Source organism: Vulpes vulpes, chromosome 14 (assembly GCF_048418805.1).
Source record: "Vulpes vulpes isolate BD-2025 chromosome 14, VulVul3, whole genome shotgun sequence".
Classification (NCBI taxonomy): Eukaryota; Metazoa; Chordata; class Mammalia; order Carnivora; family Canidae; genus Vulpes; species Vulpes vulpes.
Genome location: NC_132793.1, coordinates 56018521 through 56033803, shown reverse-complemented (window position 1 = coordinate 56033803; position 15283 = coordinate 56018521). Strand labels below are relative to the sequence as shown.

Sequence of the window (15283 nt, the reverse complement as noted above, 5' to 3'; positions counted from 1 at the left end):
AAGAACCTGAATTCTAGACCAAAGTTTAAAAAACATTTTAATGTCATTTTCACATTTGTATACAGTATTTAAATTCTATATTGTGTTAGTTTTCTTAAAATATCTAGTATATCCCTTTCATTATTTAGATAGATTAGAATAGATATGTGTATTATAAATAGATAATAGGTCAATTGATAATTGATTGATAGACTGATAGTCATAGCAGGAAGGGGTGAAAGAGGGACAGAGGGAAGGAGAGATGAAGGTGACGTCCACATAGATTTCTCAGAGTTCTTCAAGGTTGTTATTACCAGTGCAGTGAATGGCTGACATCTGGTGGTAAAACAGTAAACATTTGCATGGATTTGTGCACTCATAATAAGAAGATACTCAGTGAATAATGGCTGTGTCTTCAAGAAGAATAATTTAAAATGCTGCTAGTCATCCAGTTTTTATGTCTACATCATGCCAAGCACCCAGGTACTTGAAAAGATCTATAATAGCAGGAATCACATAGATAGATACTGACAGTATCCATGTCCTCTTCGCTGGAGTCACTATTCTCTAACCAAAGAACAGAAAACCATGAAATTGTTTAGCTACTTTTTTTTTTTTTTTACATGAGCCCTTAAGGAGTCAAAAATAAACATAAATAATGTAATTCAAAATCACTTGCCTATTTTGTTAACCTAGTGCCATTTTAAGAAATAAGAGAAAATTAAAATTAGGTTCAGAAAAGTAAAAAAAAAAATTGAAAAATAAATAAAAAATAAATTGGGTGTTTGGTATTGATCCCTGGAAAAGAAGACATAAGCAATAATTCTGCCAAAGGCCATTGTATCATTGGCAAAGAGATTGTTGACCTGGACTGGATCTGAAAACTGGCAGATCCAGTGTATGAGGCTATGGGAATTGCTCATGTTGCACAGCTTTGGGGGTGGCACTAGCTCTGGGTTTGTGCCCCTGCTCATGAAACAGCTCTTGGTGGTCTATGGCAAGAAGTCCAAACTCCAATTTGCCAGTCTTCCAGGAAACACAGTCATAGTGAAATCCTACAATTCCTTACTGATCACCCATATGACCCTGGATCATTCTCACTGTTCCTTCATGGTCACTGAGGAAGCCATCTACGACATATGTCAGTGTAACCTGGATATCATACATACCAATTTCAATCATTTGATTGGGAAGATCACCACCTCTCAGCAACTTGACAGTACTAGGAACCTGGTCCATTACCCCTGCACCCACTCTCCCCTGGCCACTGACCCTCAGGCATCTCAGCTAAGAAGGCCTATGATGAGCAGCTATCTGAAGCCAAGATCACCAATGCCTGTTTCAAGCCAGCCAGGTAGATGGCCAAGTACGACCCTTGCCACAACAAGTACATGGTTTGCAGCACGTGGTATGCGGGATGGAGGGCAGGGGGACACATCAATGTCAACGCAGGCTTTACCAGCATCAGGGTGAAGTGAAACACAAAGTAGGCATTAACCACAACAAGCCCTCCAACTGTCACCCCGAGGAGAGAGTATGTGTACTGAGCAACACCACTGTCATGGCTGAGGCCTGGGCCTGCCCTGAACCATAAGTTTGATCTCACATAAGCAAGGTGAATGTGTATGCACTAGTACCAGGGAGGAAGACCTGTAGGAAGGAGAGAGGTCTCTGAGGCCCAGAAGAACCTGGCAGCTCTGGAGGACGGTGAGGATTCAAGAGAAGAACAGGCCAAAAAAGGTGAAGGATAGTAGAGTGTAGCTGGCAGCATGGCTGGTGTCAAGTTGTTTACAATTAAATTTCCTCTATTAATTGATCAAAATTATAACACAATGAATACTAAAAGCCATTGAATTTTCACTTTAAATGAGTGGATTTTATGGCATGTTAATTCTATACACTTACACATACACACAATCATATTCAAGCCTGGTAAACCACGTGCATCCTCAAAGCCTGAAGAATCCCAGTTACAGTGAGGCCATTTAGAAATGGCTTCTTATCTTCTAAATAGGAGTCATCGTTCCTTCAAATAATGAATCATTCCCTACCAGGGACCTCACTCATGAACTCCCTAGCTTCACACTTGTGAAAATGCCCTATCGATGGCCTGCTCTATACCCTTCCCCAAGGTGTCCTGCAACACTGCCTTCCTTGCTTACGTAAAGGCCCACAGATATGGGAACATTTTTGTTGTATGTGGAAGTCTGTGTCCCCACAGCAGAATTTCTCTGCCTGGTGCTGTCCTCTTGCTGTGTCTTGTCTCACCATCAGATAGATTTAGTGCCTACTTTGGATTTCCTCAGCTCAGGGAGCCTCAGTCTGTGAAATTCAAAACCGAAAAGACAGAAGGCCTCCCCATGGGGAAACAGGTGAATCTAGCTATGGAAGGAACTGAATATTTGTGGGAGGAGAATAGAAAACATTCAGCTTTCTGCTCCTTCACTACCCTCAGTGCCCATTCTGGCTTCCCTACTTACATATGACCAGTCCTTCATCACAGTTGGAATAAAACTCTTTTACCACTGAAGCCAAACACAGCTTCCTCTCCGAGTGAACTGAAATGTCATACTGCTTCAGCAAAGCCCTGTATTCCAATGACCTTGGCAATGTAGGTATCTTAGTAAAATTATAAACTATGCTAAGACTTTCAGGTTCTATTATGTCCTGACTGGAATTCAAAGGAAGATTTAGAATTGAAGACTAATAACTTCAAGTTTGTGAGGTAGGATAGGACATATTCCTAAGAATTTCTGATACTTATTCTGGGGGGGGAAAAAAAGTTCTCTCTTCAGTTTTCAAACTGAAAATGGAGGTAAAAATAGGAAAGTGATATTCTATATAAATTACACCGGATTGTCAATTCCTGAGCAGAGACAAAGTGCAATTTGATTACAAAATAATATGTCACTGCAGACTTATGCTCTGTCTCATTCAGTTCCTACTGGCAGATGAGACTAAGATTCTTGAGAACTTGCATGCTTTATTTGTAGTCCCCTAGATGTGTTGTTAGCATCAGCTATATCCATCACAAGGGGGAAGGGGGCCAAGTGCTCTGCTGCCATCATTCATAAAGCTAGGAAACTTGCTTGAGCATGTGTTTGATCTGCCAGGTAATATAAATAACGCCAGAGAGTATGTACAGTCAGTCACAGATGCTTTGGATCGCTACCTCAGCAATGATTACCAAGAAATGGGGCAGGTCTATGGCAAGTGCAGATCTCTGTAGCAAAGAGAATATCCTGGCCTCTCCAAGGGACACATATCAATTAAAACTTTATTCTGGAGAGTTCTGAGCTGTGTATAAATGAATGGTGAATTCCTATCCCATGGACTCCAGACTCTACCCAAATGCCTACCCAACAGATCTACTCGAATGTACAACACACGTCTCAAATGCGACGTGTTCAAACTGAACTCTTCTTTTCTTCCCCAAATTGTTCTTCCTAGTCTTTTTCATCTCAGTGGCTTCCAGTCCTGCAAGCCTAAAACGTTTAGAGTCATCATAGATTCCTCTCTTCCACTGAACCTTTACTTCCAGGATCAGCAGATCCTGTGCACCTTCAAAATACAACAGGTAACTAACCATTTCTCACCACCTCCACTGCTCAGGGCCATCATCATCTGCCATCTGAATCACCACAACAGTCATGTAACCAGTCTTCCAATGCGCTTTCTCTGTCCATTCTTATTCCAGCTCCCAGAGTGATTATCTAAAAAAATAAATAATAAGTCAGATCATGTCACTTTTCTCAAACACTTTCAGTGAGCTCCTGTATTAGACTAAAGCAGAGTCCATACAATGGCCTACATGGTCAGAAATAATTTATTCTACCCCCAAGCCCCTATGACCTCCTGTTCTACTCCCCCTTACTCTGTTCTAGGTCTCCTGGGTCCCTTCCTATTCCTCAAAACACCAGACACAGAAACACTACAGCATCTTTGCACTTGCTATGTCTTATCTCCGGAATGTTCTTCCCCAGGTATCCACATGGCTCCTTTTCTCACTTTATTAAAAACTTTGCCCATGTGTCACCTTCTTCTGTGAGTTGATTTTCTGTGCCCTATTGTTTTTCTGACTTAATCCATGCTTTTTTTAAAATGTAGCTAGAACTTACTCATTCTCACTGCCATTTAATATTCCATTATATTAATATCACAATTTATTTATCCATTCTATTGATGGATATCTGTGGTGTTTCCAATGTTTTGCTATTACAAAACAAAATCCTCTTATAAACATTCCTTAACATATCTCCCAGTGCAAAATTGTGGGATCATGGACATGTGCATTTTCAGCTTTGCTATATAATGCTAAATTGTTTTTCTGAAATAGTTGTATCAATTGATACACTCACCAATCATGTATAACTGTATTATCTGTTCTATATCCTTGCTGATATTTTTACTTATTCCCAATATGGTAGGTTTTAAATCATCTTTAATAATGATTTTGATCTGCATTTTTTTCTGGCTATTAATATGTTGATTGACTAAACCAGGATTCCAATAGGGAACAAATGACAAGTTAGGATAGTCAAAGGGAACTAAGTACAAAGATGTGCATGGAATGTAGGAGAACCCAGACTGTCCAGAATAGAGTTTTTTCCACTCCTAGATCCAATAGGACAGGAGGAGGAAAAGGCTACTGGAAACCTAGAATAGAGAATAAAAAATAAATAAATAAACCTAGAATAAAGCAGGAACTTTTGCTTAAAAGAAACAGCTAGAGTGAGGAAGGGATCAAGGAGAACAAATATCTCAACTTCATTCTCCCCCTGCCCCCTCCTTCTGATCTTTAGTCAGGAATCCTCACTGGCTAAATCCAACTGGAAGTCAGAGAAGTTCCCAAAGAATGGGAACTCTGCTAAGGCCAGGATCCTAGACAGAGTACAGGATAAAGAATGTAAAGTTGGTATGTAGGACAAACAAAGGATATTTGCAGGGGCTATTCATGCTCACTTTTCTATCCTATGAGGTATCTCTTTCAGACTTTTGCCCATTTTTATATTAGGTTCCTCGTAGACCAAATCCAGGCCACATTTAAAAAAAATATATATAGCTTTATTGGAAAACAGCCACACACACTTGTTTAGTACACATGCTTTTAACTCAGTGGCAAAAAGGTGTAGTTCTATGGCCTGTAAAGCAAAAATATTTACTATCTAGTTAGTTCTTTGTAGAAGTTTGCCAACTAGATGATTATACAACTTCCCTTTTTACTTATGATCATATGGTTTAGCTGGCTATTCTCAAAGTGCACACCCAAATCCATTCTCTGCCCTTTACTGCTCTATTCCCTATAAGGCCTATTTTTATGCTTGCATCCCCAAGTTCCCTTGCCACTGGTTTTTCATGGAGGCTGACAAATGATAGACAGTAACAGAAAATGGAAGAGTGGCAGCCCTCATTGGTCATAGTTCGGACTTATGGTTCTGGCAGAGGATGCGTTCTTCTATGGCTACAAATACTGATGGGTAAATATTCTTCCATAATTCCATCTCTCACTAAGCATTCCTTTCCTTGCCCTTTCATTCCTAGAGATTTCTGGTTACTACTGGTCACCGAAGGGATGTCCAACTATCCCTTATGGGTTCCATTAATCCTTCTTTAAGCTGTTCCTTAAGTTTCCTTCAGTTACAACTATTTTTTTAGTTTCATCTGTTTCTTGCTATGTCTGTTAGAAATGTAGCCATTCCACAGCAACTTCTTGCAAGACACATTTATGAAGGCAAGGGAAACAAACAAAAGCAACAATGAACTATTGGAACTTCATTGAGATAAAAAGCTTCTGCACAGTAAAAGAAACAGTCAACAAAACTAAAAGACAACCTACAGAATGGGAGAAGATATTTGCAAATGACATATCAGATAAAGGGCTAGTATCCAAGATCTATAAAGAACTTATCAAACTCAACACCCAAGAAACAAACAATCCAGTCAAGAAATGGGCAGAAGACATGAACAGACATTTCTCCAAAGAAAACATAGACATGGCCAACAAGCACATGAGAAAATGCTCTGCATCACATACCATCAGGGGAATACAAATCCAAACCAACGAGATCCCACCTCACACCAGTGAGAATGACTAAAATCAACAAGACAGGAAACAACAAATGTTGGCGAGGATGTGGAGAAAGGGGAACCCTCCTGCACTGTTGGTGGGAAGGTGAACTGGTGCAGCCACTCTGCAAAACTGTGTGGAGGTTCCTCAAAGAGTTAAAAAAATAGAACGGCCCTACGACCCAGCAATTGCACTGCTGGGGATTTACCCCAAAGATGTTGATGTAGTGAAATGCCGAGACACCTGCACCCCAATGTTTATAGCAGCAATGTCCACAAATTATAGACGTTATACATACATAAAAAGTTATACGTACATATATATCCACAATGGAATATTACTCAGCCATCAGAAAGGAGGAATACCTACCACTTACATTGACATGGATGGAACTAGAGGGGATTATGCTGAGTGAAATAATCAGAGAAAGACAATTATCATATGCTTTACTCATATATGGAATATAAGAAATAGTGAAAGGAACCATAAGGGAAGGGAAGAAACTGAGTGGTGAAAAATTAGAGGAAGACAAATCATGAAAGACTCCTCCTAACTCTGGGAAACAAAGGGTCACAGAAGGGGAGGTGGATGAGGTGGAGGGGTAACTGGGTGACAGGCACTAAGGACATGATGAGATGAGCATTGGGTGTTAATACTATATGTTGGCAAAATGAATTTAAATAATTTTTTACACGTAGACATTACACAAATTGTTTTTTAATCTTTTTTTTTATTCATGACACACACACACACACACACACACACACACACACACACACACACACACAGAGAGAGGCAGAGACACATCCAGAGGGAGAAGCAGGCTCCATGAAGGGAGCCTGATGTGGGACTCAATCCAGGGTCTCCAGGATCACGCCCTGGGCTGAAGGCGGCACTAAACCACTGAGCCACCTGGGCTGCCCTACAAATTGCTAACACTAAATCAACCTTTAATTTTGGGGATCTATTCAATTGGTATAATGCATATTGTTATAGGTCACTATATTCAGTTTGCTTTTTTATCTTTTGGGTCTTTGTGTTTATCTTTATTTTTTAAATTTTATTTTATTTAAATTCAATTAATTAACATAGAGTGTATTATTAGTTTCAGAGGTAGAGTTTAGCAGTTCATCAGTTGTTGTATTTTTTTTTTTTAAGATTTTATGTATTTATTCATGAGAGACACACAGAGAGAGGGAGCACAGAGACACAGGCAGAAGGAAAAGCAGGCTCCATGCAGGGAGCTGATGTGGGATTCCATCCCAGGTCTCCAGGATCATGCCCTGGGCTGAAGGTGGCACTAAACCGCTGGGTCACCCAGGCTGCCCTGTATTTGTATTTATGAGAGAATAACCTGTTATTTTCCTTTCTCATTCTGTCCTTTTCAGATTTTGACCATCATGATTATGCTACACTCATGCTGAAATTTAAGGAGTGTTCTTTGTTGAGTCTAGAAAGACTAGAAAGTCTAGAAAGACTCAATAATTTGTGTTAGATATCATTGTGTTTTTAAAACTTGTTATAAATTTTTGGCAAAATCACCTGGCTTATTCTTTCTTTTTGAATCACTTTTGCAAGTCAAATTTTTCAAGAACTTATCCACTTTGTTAAGGTTTCAAGTTTATTGAAACAAAGTCGCAACATCTTTTTTTTTTTTTAATGTTATTTATTCATGAGAGACACACAGAGAGAGGCAGAGACACAGGCAGAGGGAGAACTCCCCCAGGGAGCCCCATGTGGGACTCAATCCCAGGACCCCAGGATCACAACATAAGCCAAAGGCAGATGCTCAACCCCTGAACCACCCAGGTGTCCCTATCTTCTATCTTTTAATTATATGCCTCATATCAGGTTCTGATCCTTTTTACCTCACAGTATTGTTTATTTATAAATTCCCTAGGCTTATTTCTTCTTAGTAAAATTACTAACTCTTGCCTCAGTTCGTGTCATTATATGTTTACTTTCTATTCCATTAATTTCTATTATCCTCATAATTGCAAACATTCTATTTTCTATAGGCCTATTCACTTGTTCTTTCTTATATTGAATTAATTCATTACTTTATAATCCTTATTTTTTCCAATATAAGCACATAAGTCATAAATTTGCCTCTAAGAACTTGAGTTGTGTCCCACAAAATTTTTTAAGCAGCTTTAATGAGACATAGTTCACATACTGTACAGTCTACCCAGTTAAAGTGAATACATTAAGAGTCTTTGGTATATTACATGATTAACTTTATGGTAAAATATATATAATATAGAAGTTGTCATTTTAGCGGTACCTGGGTGGCTCAGATGGTTAAGCATCTGCCTTTGGGGCAGGGATCATGACCTGGGGCAGGTCATGATCCCCAGGTCCCAGGATAGAGCCCCACATTGGGCTCCCAGCTGAACAGGGAGTCTGCTTCTCCCTCTGCCTCTGCCCCACCCTCCTGCTCATGCTTACTCTGTCTCTCTCTCTCTTTCTCTGTTTCAAATGAGTAAATAAGATCTTAAAAAAAAAGTTGCCATTTTAACCATTTGAAGTATACCATTCAGTGACATTAATTACATGTACAGTGCTGTGTAACCATCACCACTATTTCCAACATGTTTTCATTACTTTAAACAGAAGCTTTGTAATCAATAACCATTAACTCTCTTTTCCCCCCTCCCTCCAACTCTAGTAACTACAGATCTACTTTCTATATCTATAAATTTGTGTATTCTTATATTTTCTTAAATGAAATCTTACAATATTTGTCCTTTTTGACTTATTTCATTTAGAATAATGTCTCTAAGGGTCAATGGTGTAGCAGTACACCATTGTACATCAAACTCCTTTTGATGGCTAAATGATATTCCATTGTGTGTATCTACCACATTTTGCTTACCCATTCACCTGCTGGTGGACACTTGGGTTGTTTCCACCTATTGGCTATTGTGAATAATGCTGTAATTAACACTGGTGTACAAATATGTCTTCTAGCTTTCAATTCCTGTGGGTATATACCTAGAAATAAAATTACTGGGTCATTTGGTAATTCTGACCAGCGTTTTGAAGACCAACCAAACTGTTTCCCTCATGACTGCACCATTTTACATTCCTATCAGCAATACACAAGGCTTCCAATTTGTCTGCATTCTCAATACTTGCTATTTTCCATCAAAAAAATATTACAGCCATTCTAGATATGAAGTGATGACATCTCATTGTGCTTTTGATTTGCTTTTCTCCAGTGACTAATTATGTTGAGTATCTTTTCCTGTGCTTTCTGGCAATTTGTGTATCTTCTTTGGAAAAATGTGTAATAGAGTCCTTTGCATATTCTTAAATTGGGTTGTCATTTTGAGTGTTTAATTGTGGGTTTATATATTATTATTTTTTACATTACATTACATATAAAGGAGCCATTACCTCTTCAACCCATAACTACTTCAGGTAAAATTAGAAATTGTTAAACATAACTTGTGATGGGTATGGCTTAGAGGTCTAACTCTAAGTCCTATTCTGAAAGCCTAGGCATATTCGCCATGGATTTATTTCTAGCTATGACCAAGTCACATAAACCACCACTATGATCATTTTATCATTATTTACCACATAAAATTGAAAAATGAATAATACATGTATATATTTGTAAGGATGAAATTCTAAATAGAAAGAGCAAAACCCAGAACAAAATACTGCTCATAAGCTCAGAGACTATAACTTTTGTATTATGATGCAATAGAAAAATGTGATTCTGGAGAAAGAGAATCACTCCACTTAATATTTTTCCCTCCACAGCAGTATGAAAATGGTATAGGGGAAAGACTAAAGTCAGACTCCTTTTCCTTTAGTTTCTTTTCCATTCTCCACTTCAATTATTGAGACCTTTCAGAACTAACAGAGGCTTCTTTGGGCTATGGAGGAGGAGAATGAAGTTGTCTTTGGCTATCTGGTCTCCTCCAGTGACCCACCAGGCCAAGGAATTGGCCCTCCTGTGTACTCCTCACAAGGACCTTCAAAGTTTGGACCATGAGGTGGTCAAATAAGGGAAGTCCCCTGGTCCCAGTGCTGCTTAATTTCTAAACAAGTTATGGGTGGGTACACAAAGGAAGTAACATTAATGGGCATAAGGGAGCAAGAAAGGGGGTGAAGAGAACGTTTAGGGATTAGAGGAAGCAAAAGAATTTTGCCTGGGCCTCAAGGCCAATTTAGATACTTTTTAATTTGATGTCACTGAATTGATCTTTGCCTGCTTAACGCTGTTAACACTGCATAAGGCTAGCATTTCCCACTTAATAAATGCACTTGCAAAAAACAAAAGTTTGAAATATGTTTGCCTTTTAAATGCTTATTTTTTCTTTTATTTACTAATTATACTGTTCAGAAATTCCCACTGGAAGTGACATAGTCCTTTTAGGACCTGTGAACAAAACCGTTAACAACTTTCTATGCAGTCCAAAATAAGCAGAAGAGAGCACTTTTTTCTTCTCAAGGCTTAACATAGGGAGCCAGACAAGATGCCTGTGCAAAAGGCTACCAGTGAGATGGTAAGATTTTTAAGATTGGATGTGAGTAAACAAATGTATTCATTAAGAACTACAGGTTACTACTTTATTATATCCTATTGGAATGTAACTCTAGGAGGGTAGGGAGTTTTGTTTCTCACTAATATAACCTCAGTGCCAGAACAGTACCTGAAGCAGAGCGGGCATTTGATACATACCTTTTCTGAGTGTATGAATGAATCCCAAAGCTAAATATGTAGTAAATTGTCTTTTATAAATCTTAGTGGTTTGCTTTTTTTCAGATGGTCATATAAGAAAATTTTACATTGAAAATGTTAATCATGATATTTAAAAATACCTTTTCAAGCCAAGATTATTATTCTCATTTAAAATACATTTTTTTTTAAAATACATTTTTTTAAATTGTAGCTCAGCATCTCCTTTTTTCTACAAGATCATGTTATTAAGTGTTCATCAAAATACCACAAGGTGGCATACAAAACCTCAAAAAGACATTTCTGAAATTCTGTCAAAATTTTACTACATACTTAATAGAAAACCTCCCTAAAATCCAGGCAAAAGAGACCCCCAGCCCTGGACCCTTTGCTTGAGGGCTAGGTTCTATGCCACTCTAGCATACATCCCTACCTACAGGGTGAGACCACCACAGAGCCCAGGGGCATGTCCCTCCTCACCTGGAAAACCTCCTCCAAGGCCTTTCTGCTCCATCCCAGGAGGACAGATGAAACTGAAGAGCACATTCCAAAAGTCTGGACTGCTCAAGCAGCACCTCTGCAGGAGCTGGGGTGGGTTGTCCTTGGGAGATGGCACTGGGACAAGGAGGGCTCTCGGAGTCCATCTCTCCCTGCTTTGAACTCCTTAGTGCAGGGCTTGAGCAGTCCAAGAATCCTGGGAACCTTAAGAAGGCATGTTTGCCAAGGTAGGAACAGTTAGTGTGATTTATGACTTCTGATTATTCTGATTATTTATGACCTCCATTTTCAGTGACAGGGCCCTGCAAACATTAGAAACAAGGCTGTGGTATATAATTTGTTGATATATTTTTTTTAATTTTTATTTATTTATGATAGTCACAGAGAGACAGAGAGAGAGAGGCAGAGACATAGGCAGAGGGAGAAACAGGCTCCATGCACCGGGAGCCTGATGTGGGATTCGATCCCGGGTCTCCAGGATCGCGCCCTGGGCCAAAGGCAAGCGCCAAACCACTGCGCCACCCAGGGATCCCAATTTGTTGATATTTTTGTGTATATTTGCTTACAATCTGTACTTGGAATCTCTGCATTAGAATTCTAAAATTTTAGTAACAAAATCAGTGGCTTATTTGAATGGCTGGTATTGGCTATTTATCAGGGGGTAAAAACAACTTTCATCAAAACGGCCTACAATGGAATTTGTAAACAAATGTTAAGTACGGCAGCTATTGCAGCTTTCTACCACTACTTCAGTTTTCCTCCTTCCAGGAAAGAGTAGGACTGTATTTACCTATCCCTTGGTGTCAGTTGTGGCTATGCAGCTAGTTTTGTTGTGTTGTTGTGTTAAAACTCTGGTTTAGATTCTTCTTCTAATAATTTTGAGATGCAACTCTCAGATCATAAAATTCATCCTTTTAAAAGTGTACAATTCAGTAGATTTTAGTATTTTCAGTTATGCAAGTAACACCGTTAACTTTACAACTTTTGTACCATTGTCACAAAAAGCAACTGGTACCCGTTGGCAAAGTATGACTAGGTTTGACCACTGCAATTTGAATATGAAGGTTGTGCATCACGCTCAGCAAGTCTTTTCACAGCTAGTGGTGGGTTCCCCACATTCTCCCCTTGCCATGGTGGGTGGTGTATTCCATAAATGAGACTCTATCAACCTGCATCTTGGAGGATAAAAATAGAGCCAAGCTCTTAACGAACCAAGAACGTGGCTAAGAAATAAAGTTTCACTGTGTTGAGTCACTAAGATTTGGGGGTGCTCCATAGACACAGCATAGTATGGCCCACGCACACTGGATTAACGATCTGATCAGAAATTCAAGGGAGAGAGAATTTTTCAAGTGCTTGAAGTTGTAATTCAGAAAATTGTAATTAGAAATTGTAATTAGAAAATGACTCACTACTAATTACCGTCTTACAATGAAAAAGAGGCTGATTTTGAATGATTATTGAAGGAAAGCCACTTCATCTGAGCTAAGAAAAGGACACTTCGCCAAATATATTTACCATCGAGGATCCAATATGACTCCATCACGAACTTTGGGTCTGCTGATGGGAATGTGATAGTTAACCACTATTTGGGACAACTATGCTTTAAGGTTTCTTTTGGAATCCTACCTGTAATTTACTTGGTCTCTGGCATAAGATAAAACCCCAGAATGAATTTTTTTTCTTTCAATCATTTATCCTTTAGCCTGTATTAAACAGAATTTAATCTTTCTTAAGTGAGTAATTGCAATATCTCAGGTCTCCATTTTCAGTATCCCATCACTGTTCAGCATGGTTGACATATAAAATGAGATATTCTGTAGATCTTAAGGTATGTTCTATTGTTTTTAAAAGATATTATTTATTTATTCATGAGACACACACACACAAAGGCGGAGACATTAGGCAGATCATAAAATCCATCCTTTTAAAGTGTACAATATAACGTGTAAAGCAGGCTCCCCGTGGGGAGCCCAATGTGGGACTCGATCCCAGGACTCCAGGATCACAGCCTAAGCCAAGGTAGATGCTCAACCACTGAGCCATCCAGGTGCCCCTGCTCTATCAATAATGCTACTAGCACAGTTTAGGTTCCCATTACTCATCATCATTGCACAATCATATCAACTAATCCCCATTCTTTTCTTCTCTCTTCCTCTAATCTTTATTAGCTGCCAGATTAAAAATCCTAAAACGTTTTTTTTTTTAAAACAAACAGATCTTCCATTTGCAGTCGTCACTGGGGCTGTTTCCTGTTGCCCATCTGCTTGCTGGCCTGCTCCTCCAGCTGCATGGCCAGACGCAAGGCCTTGATGACATCTTGCAGGGCTGAGAAGTGCTTGGCCTGCTGGATCACGACAGACTCTGCCCTGTTCACGAAGGTCTCCAGGTCATAGTCTGGCTGTTCAGTCATCTCAGAGAGCTCAAGCCAACCTGGCCCTTGCTGTATAATCTCCCTGAGCTCCTCCATAGCCCTCTCCTCCAACTCTCTGATCTGAGACATGGCTTCACCAAAGCTGGACATCTGGGAAGATAGTTCCCCATCTTCCTTGGAGAAATTGCCTGAGATCAGGGACCCATGAGAGCTGGATTCCATCTCTTCTGTTTCCATTCTGAAAGTTCTGCTCATGACTTTTCCCTATACAAAAGCCTTCAGTAGAAGCTCTTGGGCGGCTCAGTCAGTGAAGCATGTGACTCTTCATCTTGGAGTTAGTGAGGTCAAGCCCCAGGCTGGGGGAAGAGCTTACATTAAAAAAAAAAAAAAAAGTAAAAAGCAAAACCAAAACCAAACAAAAAACTTTTAATAGCCCTCAGAGAATAAAAAAATAATTTAGCTAGGTATTGTATTGCTTTGCTAGGACTGTCATAACAAAGTACCACAGACTGGATTGCTTATATAAAAGGTTATTTATTGCCTCACAGTTCTGGAGGCTACAAATCTGACATGAAGCTATTGACAGAGAGGATTTCTTCGGAGGGCTATGAGGAAGAATCTGTTGATACCTCTTCCTTAGTTTTGGGAGGTTTGATGGCAATCTTCGTCATTCCTTGGCTTGTAGACGATCATCCCAGTCCCTGCCTTCTCTTCACCTGGCACTGTCCTTGAGTCTGTGTCCAAATTTCTTCCTTTTATAAGGACATCAGTCATATTGGATTAGGACCCAATTCTACTCCAATGTTACTTCTTTTTAACTAATGTTTACACCTGCAATAACCCTGTTTCCAAATAAAGTTACATTCTGAAGTACTAGAGTTTAGGAATTCAACACAGCAATTTTGAGGTGCACAATTCAAACCGTGACAGTATTCAAAGCCCTCCACAAGGTTCTCTACTTCTCTTTTCAGCTTTATCCTCCCCTGTCTCACTACTTCACCTTATACCTGAGGTACTGCAGACAACAAAAAGCCCTGCCTTTCTGTGAGTCGTTACAATACTTTTCTGTCTCTGTTCATTTTTCTTCCTCTAATTCTTTTGTATTCTCATCACATCCTGTGCATTCTTCAAGGTCAAGCTCAAGTTTTCTATCTAGAAGTAATTTCTCTCTTTTGTGATTCCCTATGTGTATTACTTATACTTTTCTCTAATGGAATTCGCCATGTAATTTGTAACTTGTATTATACAAGGCTTATGCAGTCTATAATCCTTATCAGACTGTAAGCCCCTTAAGAAGAGGAGACACATCTTACTCATCCTTTAATTTTCCCACAGAATTTTTCAAAGTGCTTTATAACAAATATTTGTTGAATAAAGTTATAAACATCATAGAGCTTATAGTTTAAAATCTCTGGTATTAGTTATTTTATCATTATTACTCCTTTAAGATTGCAGAAAAAATCTTATTAGTGGGTACTTTTGACTTTAATATATATTATGGAAATGCACAAATGTTTTCAAACTAATATATAGATTCAGATACAAATTATGAGCCTAGGAGGTGAAATTATCAATATCCTGTAAGAGTCCATTAAACAACTCCAAATTCTTTCCTACAATATTATTTTTAAAAGTTGCAATGACACAGAAAGAAGTTTCACTTAATTCATTG

At 38.9% G+C, this 15283-nt stretch overlaps 1 pseudogene; it reads left to right on the top strand.

The window, feature by feature from the left end:
• Nucleotides 1-776: 776 nt before the first annotated feature.
• On the top strand, nucleotides 777-1589 carry LOC112915564 (tubulin alpha-3 chain-like; annotated as a pseudogene).
• Nucleotides 1590-15283: the final 13694 nt, after the last annotated feature.